At 49.5% G+C, this 13490-nt stretch overlaps 1 non-coding gene across 1 annotated transcript; it reads left to right on the top strand.

Annotated features, from left to right (window-relative positions):
- Positions 1–12610: 12610 nt before the first annotated feature.
- On the top strand, positions 12611–12945 carry LOC121293992. Its single transcript, XR_005946673.1, has one exon.
- The last annotated feature ends 545 nt before the right edge of the window (positions 12946–13490 follow it).

The raw sequence follows: 13490 nt of genomic DNA, 5'->3' as shown, positions 1-13490 counted from the left end.
CTCTCCCCCTCCCCATCACACCTCCCCCTCCCCCATCACACCTCCCCCTCCCCCATCACCTCTCCCCCTCCCCCATCACACCTCCCCCTCCCCATCACCTCTCCCCCTCCACCATCACCTCTCCCCCTCCACCATCACCTCTCCCCCTCCCGCATCACACCTCCCCCTCCCCATCACACCTCCCCCTCCCCCATCACACCTCCCCCTCCCCCATCACCTCTCCCCCTCCCCCATCACACCTCCCCCTCCCCATCACCTCTCCCCCTCCACCATCACCTCTCCCCCTCCACCATCACCTCTCCCCCTCCCGCATCACACCTCCCCCTCCCCATCACCTCTCCCCCTCCCCCATCACCTCTCCCCCTCCCCATCACCTCTCCCCCTCCCCCATCACCTCTCCCCCTCCCCATCACACCTCCCCCTCCCGCATCACACCTCCCCCTCCCCATCACCTCTCCCCCTCCCCATCACCTGTCCCCCTCCCCCTCACCTCCCCCCTCCACCTCACCTCTCCCCCTCCCCCATCACCTCTCCCCCTCCCCATCACACCTCCCCCTCCCGCATCACACCTCCCCCTCCCGCATCACACCTCCCCCTCCCGCATCACACCTCCCCCTCCCGCATCACACCTCCCCCTCCCCATCACCTCCCCCCTCCACCTCACCTCTCCCCCTCCCGCATCACACCTCCCCCTCCCCCATCACCTCTCCCCCTTCCTCATTACATTTCACCCTGTCACCTTCCCCTTCCCCCATCACTTCTCTCCCTCTCTCCCATCGCCTCTCCCTTGACTCTCACTGGAATACAGGTAATTATCTGATTATTTTTATTTATATAATTTTTATTATAGGTACACACAGGGTGGGGGAGGGGAAGCAGCGTGAGGAAGGAGAGGCAGGGGTAGGGATGTCAGTGGGCAAGGGGAGCAATGGGAGAGGGTAATGGGCAGAGGGACTTCCATTGATATTCAGAACCATGGCAGGATTTGTTCACTGTCAGATCAGGCTGGGGTGGATTGTGGCTGCTTTGGACAACATGAGAATGAGAGGAGAATTGGATATCAGGAGTGAACAGGCAGCTACCCTCAAAGTGAACAGAACAGACCCAGAGTAACCAAACGACAGAGATCCTGTTCAGATTCTAAACTGTGTGACAGAGTCTGTTATCAATGCTGTTGTCTTTGGAGACTCAGTGCATGTTATCATGGCAATTTTCAAATGTTTTGTGAATTACTCCTCAGTTAGAACTACCATTTCTGGCAAATTAATTTAAAAATAAACAATATCACTTTTAAAAGCAAAGTTTCTCCTGTTTCTTAAATACCGCTTCAAGTTTCTTAAAAATCAACAGAAAGATCCTCCTCTCCTGAAGGTGCTGACTCTCACTGGGGTACAGGTCCCCCTCCTCTCCTGAAGGTGCTGACTCTCACTGGGGTACAGGTCCCCTCCTCTCCTGAAGGTGCTGACTCTCACTGGGGTACAGGTCCCCCTCCTCTCCTGAAGGTGCTCTCACTGGGGTACAGGTCCCCCTCCTCTCCTGAAGGTGCTGACTCTCACTGGGGTACAGGTCCCCTCCTCTCCTGAAGGTGCTCTCACTGGGGTACAGGTCCCCCTCCTCTCCTGAAGGTGCTGACTCTCACTGGGGTACAGGTTCCCCTCCTCTCCTGAAGGTGCTGACTCTCACTGGGGTACAGGGTCCCCCTTCTCTCCTGAAGGTGCTCTCACTGGGGTACAGGGTCCCCCTCCTCTCCTGAAGGTGCTGACTCTCACTGGGGTACAGGTCCCCCTCCTCTCCTGAAGGTGCTGACTCTCACTGGGGTACAAGTTCCCCTCCTCTCCTGAAGGTGCTGACTCTCACTGGGGTACAGGTCCCCTCCTCTCCTGAAGGTGCTGACTCTCACTGGGGTACAGGTCCCCTCCTCTCCTGAAGGTGCTGACTCTCACTGGGGTACAGGTCCCCTCCTCTCCTGAAGGTGCTGACTCTCACTGGGGTACAGGTCCCCTCCTCTCCTGAAGGTGCTGACTCTCACTGGGGTACAGGTCCCCCTCCTCTCCTGAAGGTGCTGACTCTCACTGGGGTACAGGGTCCCCCTTCTCTCCTGAAGGTGCTCTCACTGGGGTACAGGGTCCCCCTCCTCTCCTGAAGGTGCTCTCGCTGGGGTACAGGTCCCCCTCCTCTCCTGAAGGTGCTGACTCTCACTGGGGTACAGGTCCCCCTCCTCTCCTGAAGGTGCTGACTCTCACTGGGGTACAGGTCCCCCTCCTCTCCTGAAGGTGCTGACTCTCACTGGGGTACAGGTCCCCTCCTCTCCTGAAGGTGCTGACTCTCACTGGGGTACAGGTTCCCCTCCTCTCCTGAAGGTGCTGACTCTCACTGGGGTACAGGTCCCCTCCTCTCCTGAAGGTGCTGACTCTCACTGGGGTACAGGTCCCCTCCTCTCCTGAAGGTGCTGACTCTCACTGGGGTACAGGTCCCCTCCTCTCCTGAAGGTGCTGACTCTCACTGGGGTACAGGGTCCCCCTCCTCTCCTGAAGGTGCTGACTCTCACTGGGGTACAGGTCCCCCTCCTCTCCTGAAGGTGCTGACTCTCACTGGGGTACAGGGTCCCCCTTCTCTCCTGAAGGTGCTCTCACTGGGGTACAGGGTCCCCCTCCTCTCCTGAAGGTGCTCTCACTGGGGTACAGGTCCCCCTCCTCTCCTGAAGGTGCTGACTCTCACTGGGGTACAGGTCCCCTCCTCTCCTGAAGGTGCTCTCACTGGGGTACAGGTCCCCCTCCTCTCCTGAAGGTGCTGACTCTCACTGGGGTACAGGTCCCCCTCCTCTCCTGAAGGTGCTCTCACTGGGGTACAGGTCCCCCTCCTCTCCTGAAGGTGCTGACTCTCACTGGGGTACACGTCCCCCTCCTCTCCTGAAGGTGCTGATTCTCACTGGGGTACACGTCCCCCTCCTCTCCTGAAGGTGCTGACTCTCACTGGGGTACAGGTCCCCCTCCTCTCCTGAAGGTGCTGACTCTCACTGGGGTACAAGTCCCCTCCTCTCCTGAAGGTGCTGACTCTCACTGGGATACAGGTCCCCTCCTCTCCTGAAGGTGCTGACTCTCACTGGGGTACAGGTCCCCCTCCTCTCCTGAAGGTGCTCTCACTGGGGTACAGGGTCCCCCTCCTCTCCTGAAGGTGCTGACTCTCACTGGGGTACAGGTCCCCTCCTCTCCTGAAGGTGCTGACTCTCACTGGGGTACAGGTCCCCTCCTCTCCTGAAGGTGCTCTCACTGGGGTACAGGTCCCCCTCCTCTCCTGATGGTGCTGACACTCACTGGGGTACAGGTCCCCTCCTCTCCTGAAGGTGCTGACTCTCACTGGGGTACAGGTCCCCCTCCTCTCCTGAAGGTGCTGACTCTCACTGGGGTACAGGTCCCCCTCCTCTCCTGAAGGTGCTGACTCTCACTGGGGTACAGGTCCCCCTCCTCTCCTGAAGGTGCTGACTCTCACTGCGGTACAGGTCCCCCTCCTCTCCTGAAGGTGCTGACTCTCACTGGGGTACAGGTCCCCTCCTCTCCTGAAGGTGCTGACTCTCACTGGGGTACAGGTCCCCCTCCTCTCCTGAAGGTGCTGACTCTCACTGCGGTACAGGTCCCCCTCCTCTCCTGAAGGTGCTGACTCTCACTGGGGTACAGGTCCCCTCCTCTCCTGAAGGTGCTGACTCTCACTGGGGTACAGGTCCCCCTCCTCTCCTGAAGGTGCTGACTCTCACTGGGGTACAGGTCCCCTCCTCTCCTGAAGGTGCTGACTCTCACTGGGGTACAGGTCCCCTCCTCTCCTGAAGGTGCTGACTCTCACTGGGGTACAGGTCCCCTCCTCTCCTGAAGGTGCTGACTCTCACTGGGGTACAGGTCCCCCTCCTTTCCTGAAGGTGCTGACTCTCACTGGGGTACAGGTCCCCTCCTCTCCTGAAGGTGCTGACTCTCACTGGGGTACAGGTTCCCCTCCTCTCCTGAAGGTGCTGACTCTCACTGGGGTACAGGTCACCCTCCTTTCCTGAAGGTGCTGACTCTCACTGGGGTACAGGTCCCCCTCCTTTCCTGAAGGTGCTGACTCTCACTGGGTTACATGGTCCCCTCCTCTCCTGAAGGTGCTCTCACTGGGGTACAGGTTCCCCTCCTCTCCTGAAGGTGCTGACTCTCACTGGGGTACAGGTCCCCTCCTCTCCTGAAGGTGCTGACTCTCACTGGGGTACAGGTCCCCTCCTCTCCTGAAGGTGCTCTCACTGGGGTACAGGTTCCCCTCCTCTCCTGAAGGTGCTGACTCTCACTGGGGTACAGGTTCCCCTCCTCTCCTGAAGGTGCTGACTCTCACTGGGGTACAGGTTCCCCTCCTCTCCTGAAGGTGCTGACTCTCACTGGGGTACAGGTTCCCCTCCTCTCCTGAAGGTGCTGACTCTCACTGGGGTACTGGTCCCCCTCCTCTCCTGAAGGTGCTCTCACTGGGGTACAGGGTCCCCCTCCTCTCCTGAAGGTGCTGACTCTCACTGGGGTACAGGTCCCCCTCCTCTCCTGAAGGTGCTCTCACTGGGGTACAGGGTCCCCCTCCTCTCCTGAAGGTGCTGACTTTCACTGGGGTACGGGTCCCCCTCCTCTCCTGAAGATGCTGACTATTTTTGGTGTACGGGTCCCCCTCCTCTCCTCTAGGTGCTGAATCTTTTTGGGGTACAGGTCTATTGTTGCTGGAAGTGTTCCTGTCCCTCAATTATGACCATTCTTGTGTTAGTGTTAACAGTGACTGTTGGCAATCAGTATCCTTATGTTTATGTATTAACATAGGATTAGAGTTTGGTTTAAATTTCTTATGATTAAAGCTCTTGGTTTCTTTTGCTGATAGCTTGTAGATTTATACTGTAGCTGGAACTAATGGAATAATTAAGTTCATAGCTAGGATGTTTGTGTATAATGAGATAGCTGATATAGACCTGAGATGGGAAGCAGGTCAGTGGAACCCAGGATGATTAGTTACATCCCAGATGATAAACAAGTTGCCATCTTTTGTTTTGACGAAACTTCCATTTCCAGGGGTCTTGTTTACAATATCATTTGTCATGTCAAAATGAAACAGCCATGATGGTGTTGGTGAGGGTGGGGCTCAGCAAAGTTTCAACTCAATCTCGGGCAATGCAATGATATTGTTCACTTCTCCGTATGTCTGCTGATCAAAGACATTGTGTGTGTCTGGACTTGATCAAATACAATAAACAGAATATGTTGCAAATCATTCCGGTGTTGGAATCAAATTGTTTACAACAGGAAGAGACCATTCAGCCCCTCTAACCGGTTCTTCCGTCGTCAATTAGATCACAGCTGCTGATCTGTTTATTAACTCCATCCACCCACTTTGGTGTTGTAACGCTTAAAATACCATTAGCGAACAAAGATCTAACAATATCAGTTTGAAATTTCCAAGTGACCCCCCACTACCCCACCACCACCCCCAGCCTCAACAACTTTTTGGGGGAGAGTTCCAGATTTCCTCTACCTTTGAATCGTAGAATGGCTACAGCACAGAAGGAGGCCATTTGTACTATTATGTCCATGTTGGCTCTCTGCAAGAACCTTTCAGCTAGTCCCACTTCACCACCCTTTCCCCATGGCCCAAAAAACATTTTCCCTACAGATAGTTATCCAACACCCTTTTGAAAGCCATGATTGGATCTGAACTTTAATAAACAGAGGCTGAAGTTTACTCAGTCTCAGGCCATAGTAGATTTAGTGATGAGCCGTGAGTCCAAATGAGTGAACAATCTAGTGGAAAGGAGACACCTCACTAATAATGAGTACAATACGATAGAATTCAACGTTCGGTATTAGGGAAAAAGTGAGTCATGGATCAAAGTTTTAAATTTAGGTAACACTTTGCAGAAATGAAGCAAAAATTGACTAGAATAGACTTGGAAGAACAAGAATCATAGAATGCATAAAGCACAGGAGGAAGCAGTTCGGTCCATCAAGCTCATGCTGGCTCTCTGTAAGAGCAATTCAGCTAGTCCCATTCTCACAGCCTGCAAATTTCTTTCCCCAAGATAATAATCCAATTTCTTTTTGAAAGTCATGATTGAATCTGCCTCCACCACACCTACAGGCAGCACATTCCAGATTCTAACTTGTTTCTTTTGCGAATCATTGTAAATCAGTGTCCTCTGATTTCAACCCTTCTGCCAAAGGGAATGGTTCCTGTCTATTTACTCTGCCTAGATCCCTCGTGATTTTGAACACCCCTATCAAATCTCCTCTCAACCTGCTCTCTAAGAGGAATAACCCCAGTATCTCCAATCTTCCTACTTAACTGAAGTACCTCATCTCTGGAACCAACTCAAATCTTTTCAACACCCTTTTTAATGCCTTCACATCCTTCCCAGAATTGGACACAATATTCCAGTTGAGACTGAACCAATGTTTTATAAAAGGTACATCATTACTTCCTTGTTTTTGTATCCATGTTTCAATTTCTAGTGGAGAACTGCTGATTGTCACTACGGTGGAAAAAAAGGACACATACAGTGTGCATGTAGACCAAAGGCTGATTAGAGTAAAGTAGTACCACCAAGAAAAGGGCTCACAAGCAGCACACAGACAAGTCATGCTTGAAAACAAACAGGTAGTTTTAAAAGGCCCATTACTTGGAAACAAGATACAAAACTAATGTGAGTCCAGACGAGACACAAAGTGAAACTGATAGCGACAATACAGAAGAGCAATTGTATTGTATTCAGTCTGATCTGAAACTAGATGAAGGACTAAAAGTTGGCATTGCCTTAAATGGTAAAATGGTTGAAATGGAGGTTGACACTGGAGCATCTGGTTCTTTTGCTTCAGAGAAGACATGGGAGAATATTTTCAAGAAATGCCCATTGGAGAAAACCCTCCCCCAGCTTAGCACCTACACTGGGGTGAGCCTGTGAATATGCTTGGATAAATGTCTGTTCAAGCTAAATATGGAGATCAAATAGCAAGGCAGCCACTTATCTTTGTGAAAGGGTGTCACCCGTCGGTTATGGGCAGGAACTGGCTAAAAGAAATTTGGCTGGACTGGAATAGAATAAATAAAGTGCATTGTAGCTCCAGGTTGCCATCCTTGTGAGACAAGCATACTGACCTTCAAAGAAGGTCTTGGAGTCATTAAAGACATTGAAGCCAAACTTGCTGTGAAGGCCGAAGTTTCTCCAAGGTTCTTCAAATCACGTCCAGTTCCCTACTCAATGCAACAGAAAATCGAGCAGGAGCTAGAACAACCTGAAAACTTTCAGATAATTGAGAAAGTTGATTGTGCAGAATGGGCAGCTCCAATAGTCCCAGTAGTGAAAGATGACGGGTCTATCAGAATATGTGGTGACTATAAAATCATCATAATCCTTCCCCGGAAGTACATCAGTACCCACTACCGAAAATTGAGGACCTGTTTGCTGCTCTGAATGGAGGTGAATTATTCACAAAGCTTGATCTATCACAGGCATTTTTGCAAATGCAGCTGAGTGAAGATTCCAGGAAGTTTACCATCAGCACACACAGGGGTCTATATCAATACAAATGACTACCATTTGGAAACATGTCATCACCAGCCTTATTCCAGCAGGCCATAGACAAAATACTGCAGGGCCTTCCTGGTGTAATCTGCTTCCAAGATGACAAGCTCGTCACTGGGAAAAACCTCCCATCTCATTTCGAGAACCTAGGTAGTGTCCTGCAAAGACTGGAAAGATATGGCATCCGCTGTAAGAAATCTAAATGCTCGTTCCTGAAGCCCTCAGTAGAGTACCTGGGATATGTGATGGATGAAACTGACCTCTCAACCTCACCCAGAAAGGTGGAGGCAGTGGTGAATGCTCCACAGCCCAAAAATGTTAAGGAGCTTTGTTCGGTTTTGGGGCTTGTGAATTACTACAGCAAGTTCATTTCCAGTTTGGCCACCAAGGCAGCACCACTGAATAACCTACTGAAGAAGAATCCAAAATGGGATTGGTCACAAACCTGTCAGGAACGTTTCAAGGAACTAAAGCAAGAACTCACTTCTGCTAAAGTCCTGGTACATTTCAATGAAAAGTTACCTGTCAGCCTGGCTTGTGATGCATCTGGATACGGTGTTGGAGCTGTCATCTCCCACACACTTCCTGATGGCAGTGAAAGCCCATTGCATACGCCTTGTGCACATTGTCCAAGGCAGAATAAATTATGCCCAAATTGAGAAGGAAGCTCTTGGACTAATCTATGGAGTTAAGTTCCACCAATATTTATATGGGTGTAAATTCCCATTAATTACAGACCACAAGCCTTTGACCTGGTTGCTTAGCCCAAAGTCACAAACCCCAACACTTGCCACTGCTGCCTACAAATGTGGGCACTAATCTTATTTGTGTTCCAGTACGAAATAACATTTCGCTGTACTGAGAATCATGGAAATGTAGGTGTACTTTCCAGACTCCTGTTACACCACAGCTCCACAACCCAAAGTGAAGTCATTGCTTCCAATGAGAACCTGATAGACATGTTACCTTATTAAAATGGATCAAATTTGACTTGAAAAGCAGAGGGGTGCTGTGCTCTCCAAAGTTTACCTGTTTGCACAGAAGGGTTGGTGTATACCTCAAGAAGTGACAACTGAGCTTAACCTTACTACATGTGTAGATTTGAGCTGATTCTGAAACTTGGTTGTTTGTTATGGGGAATCAGAGTTATTAATCCTCCAAAATTCCAAACACAAGTGTTAGAAGAACTTCACCTCAGTCATATGGGAATTATCAAAATGAAAGCATTGGCTTGTCTACATGTATGGTGGCCACACCTGGATAAAGACATCGAAGGCATGGTCAGGGATTGCCTTCCAAGCCAAGAAATTAAGTATTCTCCTGCATCTGCCCCGTTACATCCACAGGCTTGGCCTGACCACCCATGGCAGAGACGTCATGTGGACTTTGCCAGACCACTTCTCGGACATACGTTCTTGATTGTGGTGGATTCCCACACAAAGTGGCCTCATGTTATTCCCATGAAGTCGACCACTTCAGCAAAGATCATTGATGCTCTCTGGAATGTGTTCACTACTTTTGGATTGCCGGAGCAGATTGTGTCTGACAATGGTACACAGTTCACATCATGTGAATTTCAAATATTCCTGAAAAACAATGGGATCAAGCAGATTCTCATCTCGCCTTCCCACCCATCCTCAAATGGTGAAGCAGACGCTTTGTCCAGACATTCAAAACGGCCATATTGAAGGGGAGGGCGCAGACAGGTTGAGAGTTGAAGCTGAAGAACTTTTTGGTGAATGTCCACATTCAACAACTGGCGTATCTCCTGCTGAGCTGATGTTTGGTTCTGCGTACCAGAATGGAATTGCTGAGTCCAGATTCGAAAGGAAAGATTAGTTCAAGGCAACTTGATCAGAAAAGGTCACATGACACAAGTAAACCAGCTTGTGAATTTAATCTGGATCAGTCTGTTTGGGTCTGAAATTACTGTGGGACACCAAAGTGGCTCCTGGGAAGAATCATCAATGTTGAGGACCACTGACCTATGACGTTGAATCTTCCTGTGGAATCTGGAAGATTAGAAAAGCCAAATCCAAGGAACCAAATTCTAGGGATCTCCAGTCACAGTTGAAGATTTCTGGGAAACATCTGCTCCAGTTGGTGAAACCCGACTTGATTCAACTGACAAATCTGTGGCACCTGTGGCTGTGACTGTTGAACCTGAACAGAAACAAGTGGAATAGCAGAACCTCCCCTTTCTAAGTGAACAAACGGAGATCCCTAAGCCAACACTCCTCTCTAGACCAAAGCGAATCTGCAAACCACCTGACCGATTTGTTCCTGGCTAAAGGGGGAGGAGTTGAGATGTTTGTACTTGACAAAAATGATATTTGTAAAAGGACATTTTAGTTAAAAAGAAGTGTTATATAAAAACCCTATCAGTAGCGTGTGCTAAGTCCCGGATGTATTGCCCTCTTGTGTAGAATGAGGAATAAAGGAACTGTCTGGTTTTTCACACAGGAAGCTGAGGTTCAAAAGCAGATAGCTTGTGTGTGTGTGTGTGTGTGTGTCTGTGTGTAGCAAAGCACCTCAGTCATAATCTCTGGATTATTATCTGAGCCACATGCAAATGGCATAGGACAAATCAGATTTGGGAGATGAATGTGTGGCTCAAAGACTGGTGTGGGAGAAGTGGGTTCTGGTTCGTGGGGCACTGGCACCAGTACTGGGGAAAGTGGGACCTGTACCGTTGGCACAGTCTACACTCAAACCATGCTGGGACCGGTGTTCTTGCAAGCCACATAACTCAGAAAGTAGAGAGGGTTTTGAACTAAATAAAGGGGGCAAGGGATCAAATTTGGGAAGACATGGTAAATCAAAGAGCAGAGACAAGGCAAAAGAGAAAGGTATTATTACGGGAAATGAGAAACAGACTGTGACAGGAAGGGATAGAGAGTACAAATCTAACAGTAAATCAACAGATGAGACTAGAGGTTATACAAAGAATAAAATGAGGAAACTAAAGGCTCTGTATCTGAATCCACTTAACATTCGAAACAAAACAGATGAACTGATAGTGCACATAGAAATAAATAATTATGATTTGATAGCCATTACAGAGACATGGCTATAGAAGGACATGGATTGGGACCTGAATATTGAAGGGTACAGGATGTTTGGGAAGGAGAGGAAGCAAGGAAAAGGTGGAGGGGTGATTCTGTTAGTTAATGATGGTATTAGCGCAGTAGAGAGGGATGATCTAAGTTCAGGAAACCAGGATGTGGAAATGGTTTGGGTAGAGATGAGAAATGGGAAAGGCAAGAAGTCACTTATGGGAGTCCTGTACAGGCCCTCTAATAGTAACCATATGGTAGGGTGGAGCATAAAGGAGAAATAAAGGAAGCTTGTCAGAAAGGCACGGTGATAATCATGGGAGATTTTAATTTACATATAGACTGGAAAAGTCAGATGGGCAAAGATAGCCTAGATGAGGAGTACATTGAATGTTCTCAGGATAGTTTCTTAGAACAGTATGTTCTGGAGCCAACCAGAGAGCAGGCTATACTAGACCTGGTATTGTGCAATGAGATGGGAGTAATTAATGATCTTATAGTGAAGGCATCCCTGGGTAGCAATGACCACAATATGATTGAATTTTACATTCAGCCTGAGGGAGAGAGGAGTGGGTCCAAGACTATGTTTTTAAACTTAAAATAAGTGCATTATGAGGGCATGAAAGCTGAGCTGCCTAAAGTGAGTTGGCAAATTAGGTTAAGGGATAGGTCAAGAGAGATCCAGTGGCTAATATTTAAGGGGATAGTTCAGAATGCACGAGATAGATACATTCCAACGAGCAAGAAAAAGTCCAAGGAATAGACACACCATCCGTGGTTAACCAGAAACATTAAAGACAGTATCAAACTTAAAGAAAAAGTATATCATTGTGCAAAGACAAGTGGCAAGTCAGAAGATTGAACAAGAAGCTGTACACCATCCAGGACAAAGCAGCCCGCTTGATTGGCACCACATCCACAAACATTCACTCCCTCCACCACTGACACAGTGGCAGCAGCAACTCACCAAGGTTTGTTTGACAGCACCTTTTGAATGTTCTACTACCTAGACGGAGAAGGGCAGCAGATGTATGGGAACACTACCACCTGCAAGTTTCCCTCCAACTCACACAACATCCTGTCTTGTAAGTATAACACCATTCCTTCTCTGTCATTGGATCAAAATCTTGGAACTCCCTCCACAACAGCACTATGGATGTACCTACACCCCATGGACTGCAGCAGTTCAAGAAAGCAACTCACCATTGTTGTGTTATGAGGTACATGTAACTTTAAGGGTATCTATCTTAAACTGCTTTGAATCACTTCCACCTCAACAGGATGTCATGTATTATTCTCAGAACTTGTATTTAGTCAGAGGACATTGGAAGTGCCAATGTAGAAAGCAAAGGCCAGACAACCGGATTGATATCATGAGAAGCCACAATCAAAAGCTGGACATGAATAGCATTCCAACCAACTAAGTGCATGTACCAAACAGCGTCAAGGCTAGATCCATGAAATGTCCAGCCAAGCTATATGGTCAGATGATGATGATGACCAGAATTTTGATACACATTTGGCTTTCCCCTTTAACTCAAGCTTAATATTAATCACTGTATCCTGATGCACTTAGATTACATAGGTTACAATGGATATACATCACAGAAACAGGCCATTCAGCCCAACTACTTAATGCTGGTGCACATGCTCCTCTCCAGCCTCTTCCCTCATCTAAATCCACCATTGTCACCATCTAGTCCCTTCTCTCTATCCAGCTCCCATAAAATGCCTGCTCAGTATTTCCAGCATTTCTATTTTCATTTCAAATTCCAGCAGCCGCGTATTTTGTTTTTGTAAAAAGGTTTTGTGTTATTTTCTAAGCTGGATCTCTGGGATACTGCAGGGGGAGCGCGGCCTGCAGGGGGAGCGCGGCCTGGGAGGTCCCAGTAAATCAGACGGTGGGGCTTCTCTTTCAGCTGCTGGCAGCTCGTTGGCAGGAGGAACATATAAAAGGAGGGAGAGCGCGCAGCGCGGTCAGTGGGAGCGGCGGTGGCGGGAGCGAGTATGTGAGTGTGAGTGTGAGTGTGAGTGTGAGTGTGAGTGTGAGTGTGAGTGTGAGTGTGAGTGTGAGTGTGAGTGTGAGTGTGAGTGTGAGTGACCCTCCCCCCCTCCCACATACACTCTGATCTTATTTGATCGGCCGGGCGGGAAGCCGGGGCCCCGGTTGGAGATGATGAGAAAGCGCCCGCGAGCCGCTGGCGATGAGCGGAGGCGGCGGGAAAGGCCCCGGGCGGACGGAGCGGAGGTGATGAACAGATCAGATAGACGAGGCTGTGGCCCCCAGCCCAGCCACTGAGTATCGAGGCGATTCTGATCCGCATCCTTCGCCCGGGGTGGGGGGCGGTAGGAGGGGTTGGGGGGGCGGTGGGTGGGGAGAGGGGAGGGGATTTGCAGGGTAGAAGTAGTTATGGGGGGGGGGAGGAGGTAGAGGGGGAGGGGATTTGCAGGGTAGAAGTAGTTATGGGGGGTAGAGGGGGAGGGAGGGGATTTGCAGGGTAGAAGTAGTTATGGGGGGTAGAGGGGGATGGAGGGAGGGGATTTGCAGGGTAGAAGTAGTTATGGGGGGTAGAGGGGGATGGAGGGAGGGGGAGGGGATTTGCAGGGTAGAAGTAGTTATGGGGAGGTAGTAGGGAAGTAGTAGCAGGGGGAATAAGCAGGGCTCATTTCTGCCTCACTGTAAGGCAGAGTAATCTCTGATTTAATGGCTCTGTTCTGTCTCTGACTCTGCCCCTCAATCTCCTCTGCTCCAGGGAAAATAACCCCACTCTATCCAATCTGCAGCCCAGGCAACATCCCGGTAAATCTCCTCTTCTCTCTCTCTAGTGCAATCTCATCCTTTCTATAATGTGGATTCCAGAACTGCA

The sequence above is a fragment of the Carcharodon carcharias genome, chromosome 22 (assembly GCF_017639515.1).
Source record: "Carcharodon carcharias isolate sCarCar2 chromosome 22, sCarCar2.pri, whole genome shotgun sequence".
NCBI classification, from domain to species: domain Eukaryota; kingdom Metazoa; phylum Chordata; class Chondrichthyes; order Lamniformes; family Lamnidae; genus Carcharodon; species Carcharodon carcharias.
Note: the sequence above shows the minus strand (reverse complement) of the source record. Positions and strands in the feature narration are given on the sequence as shown.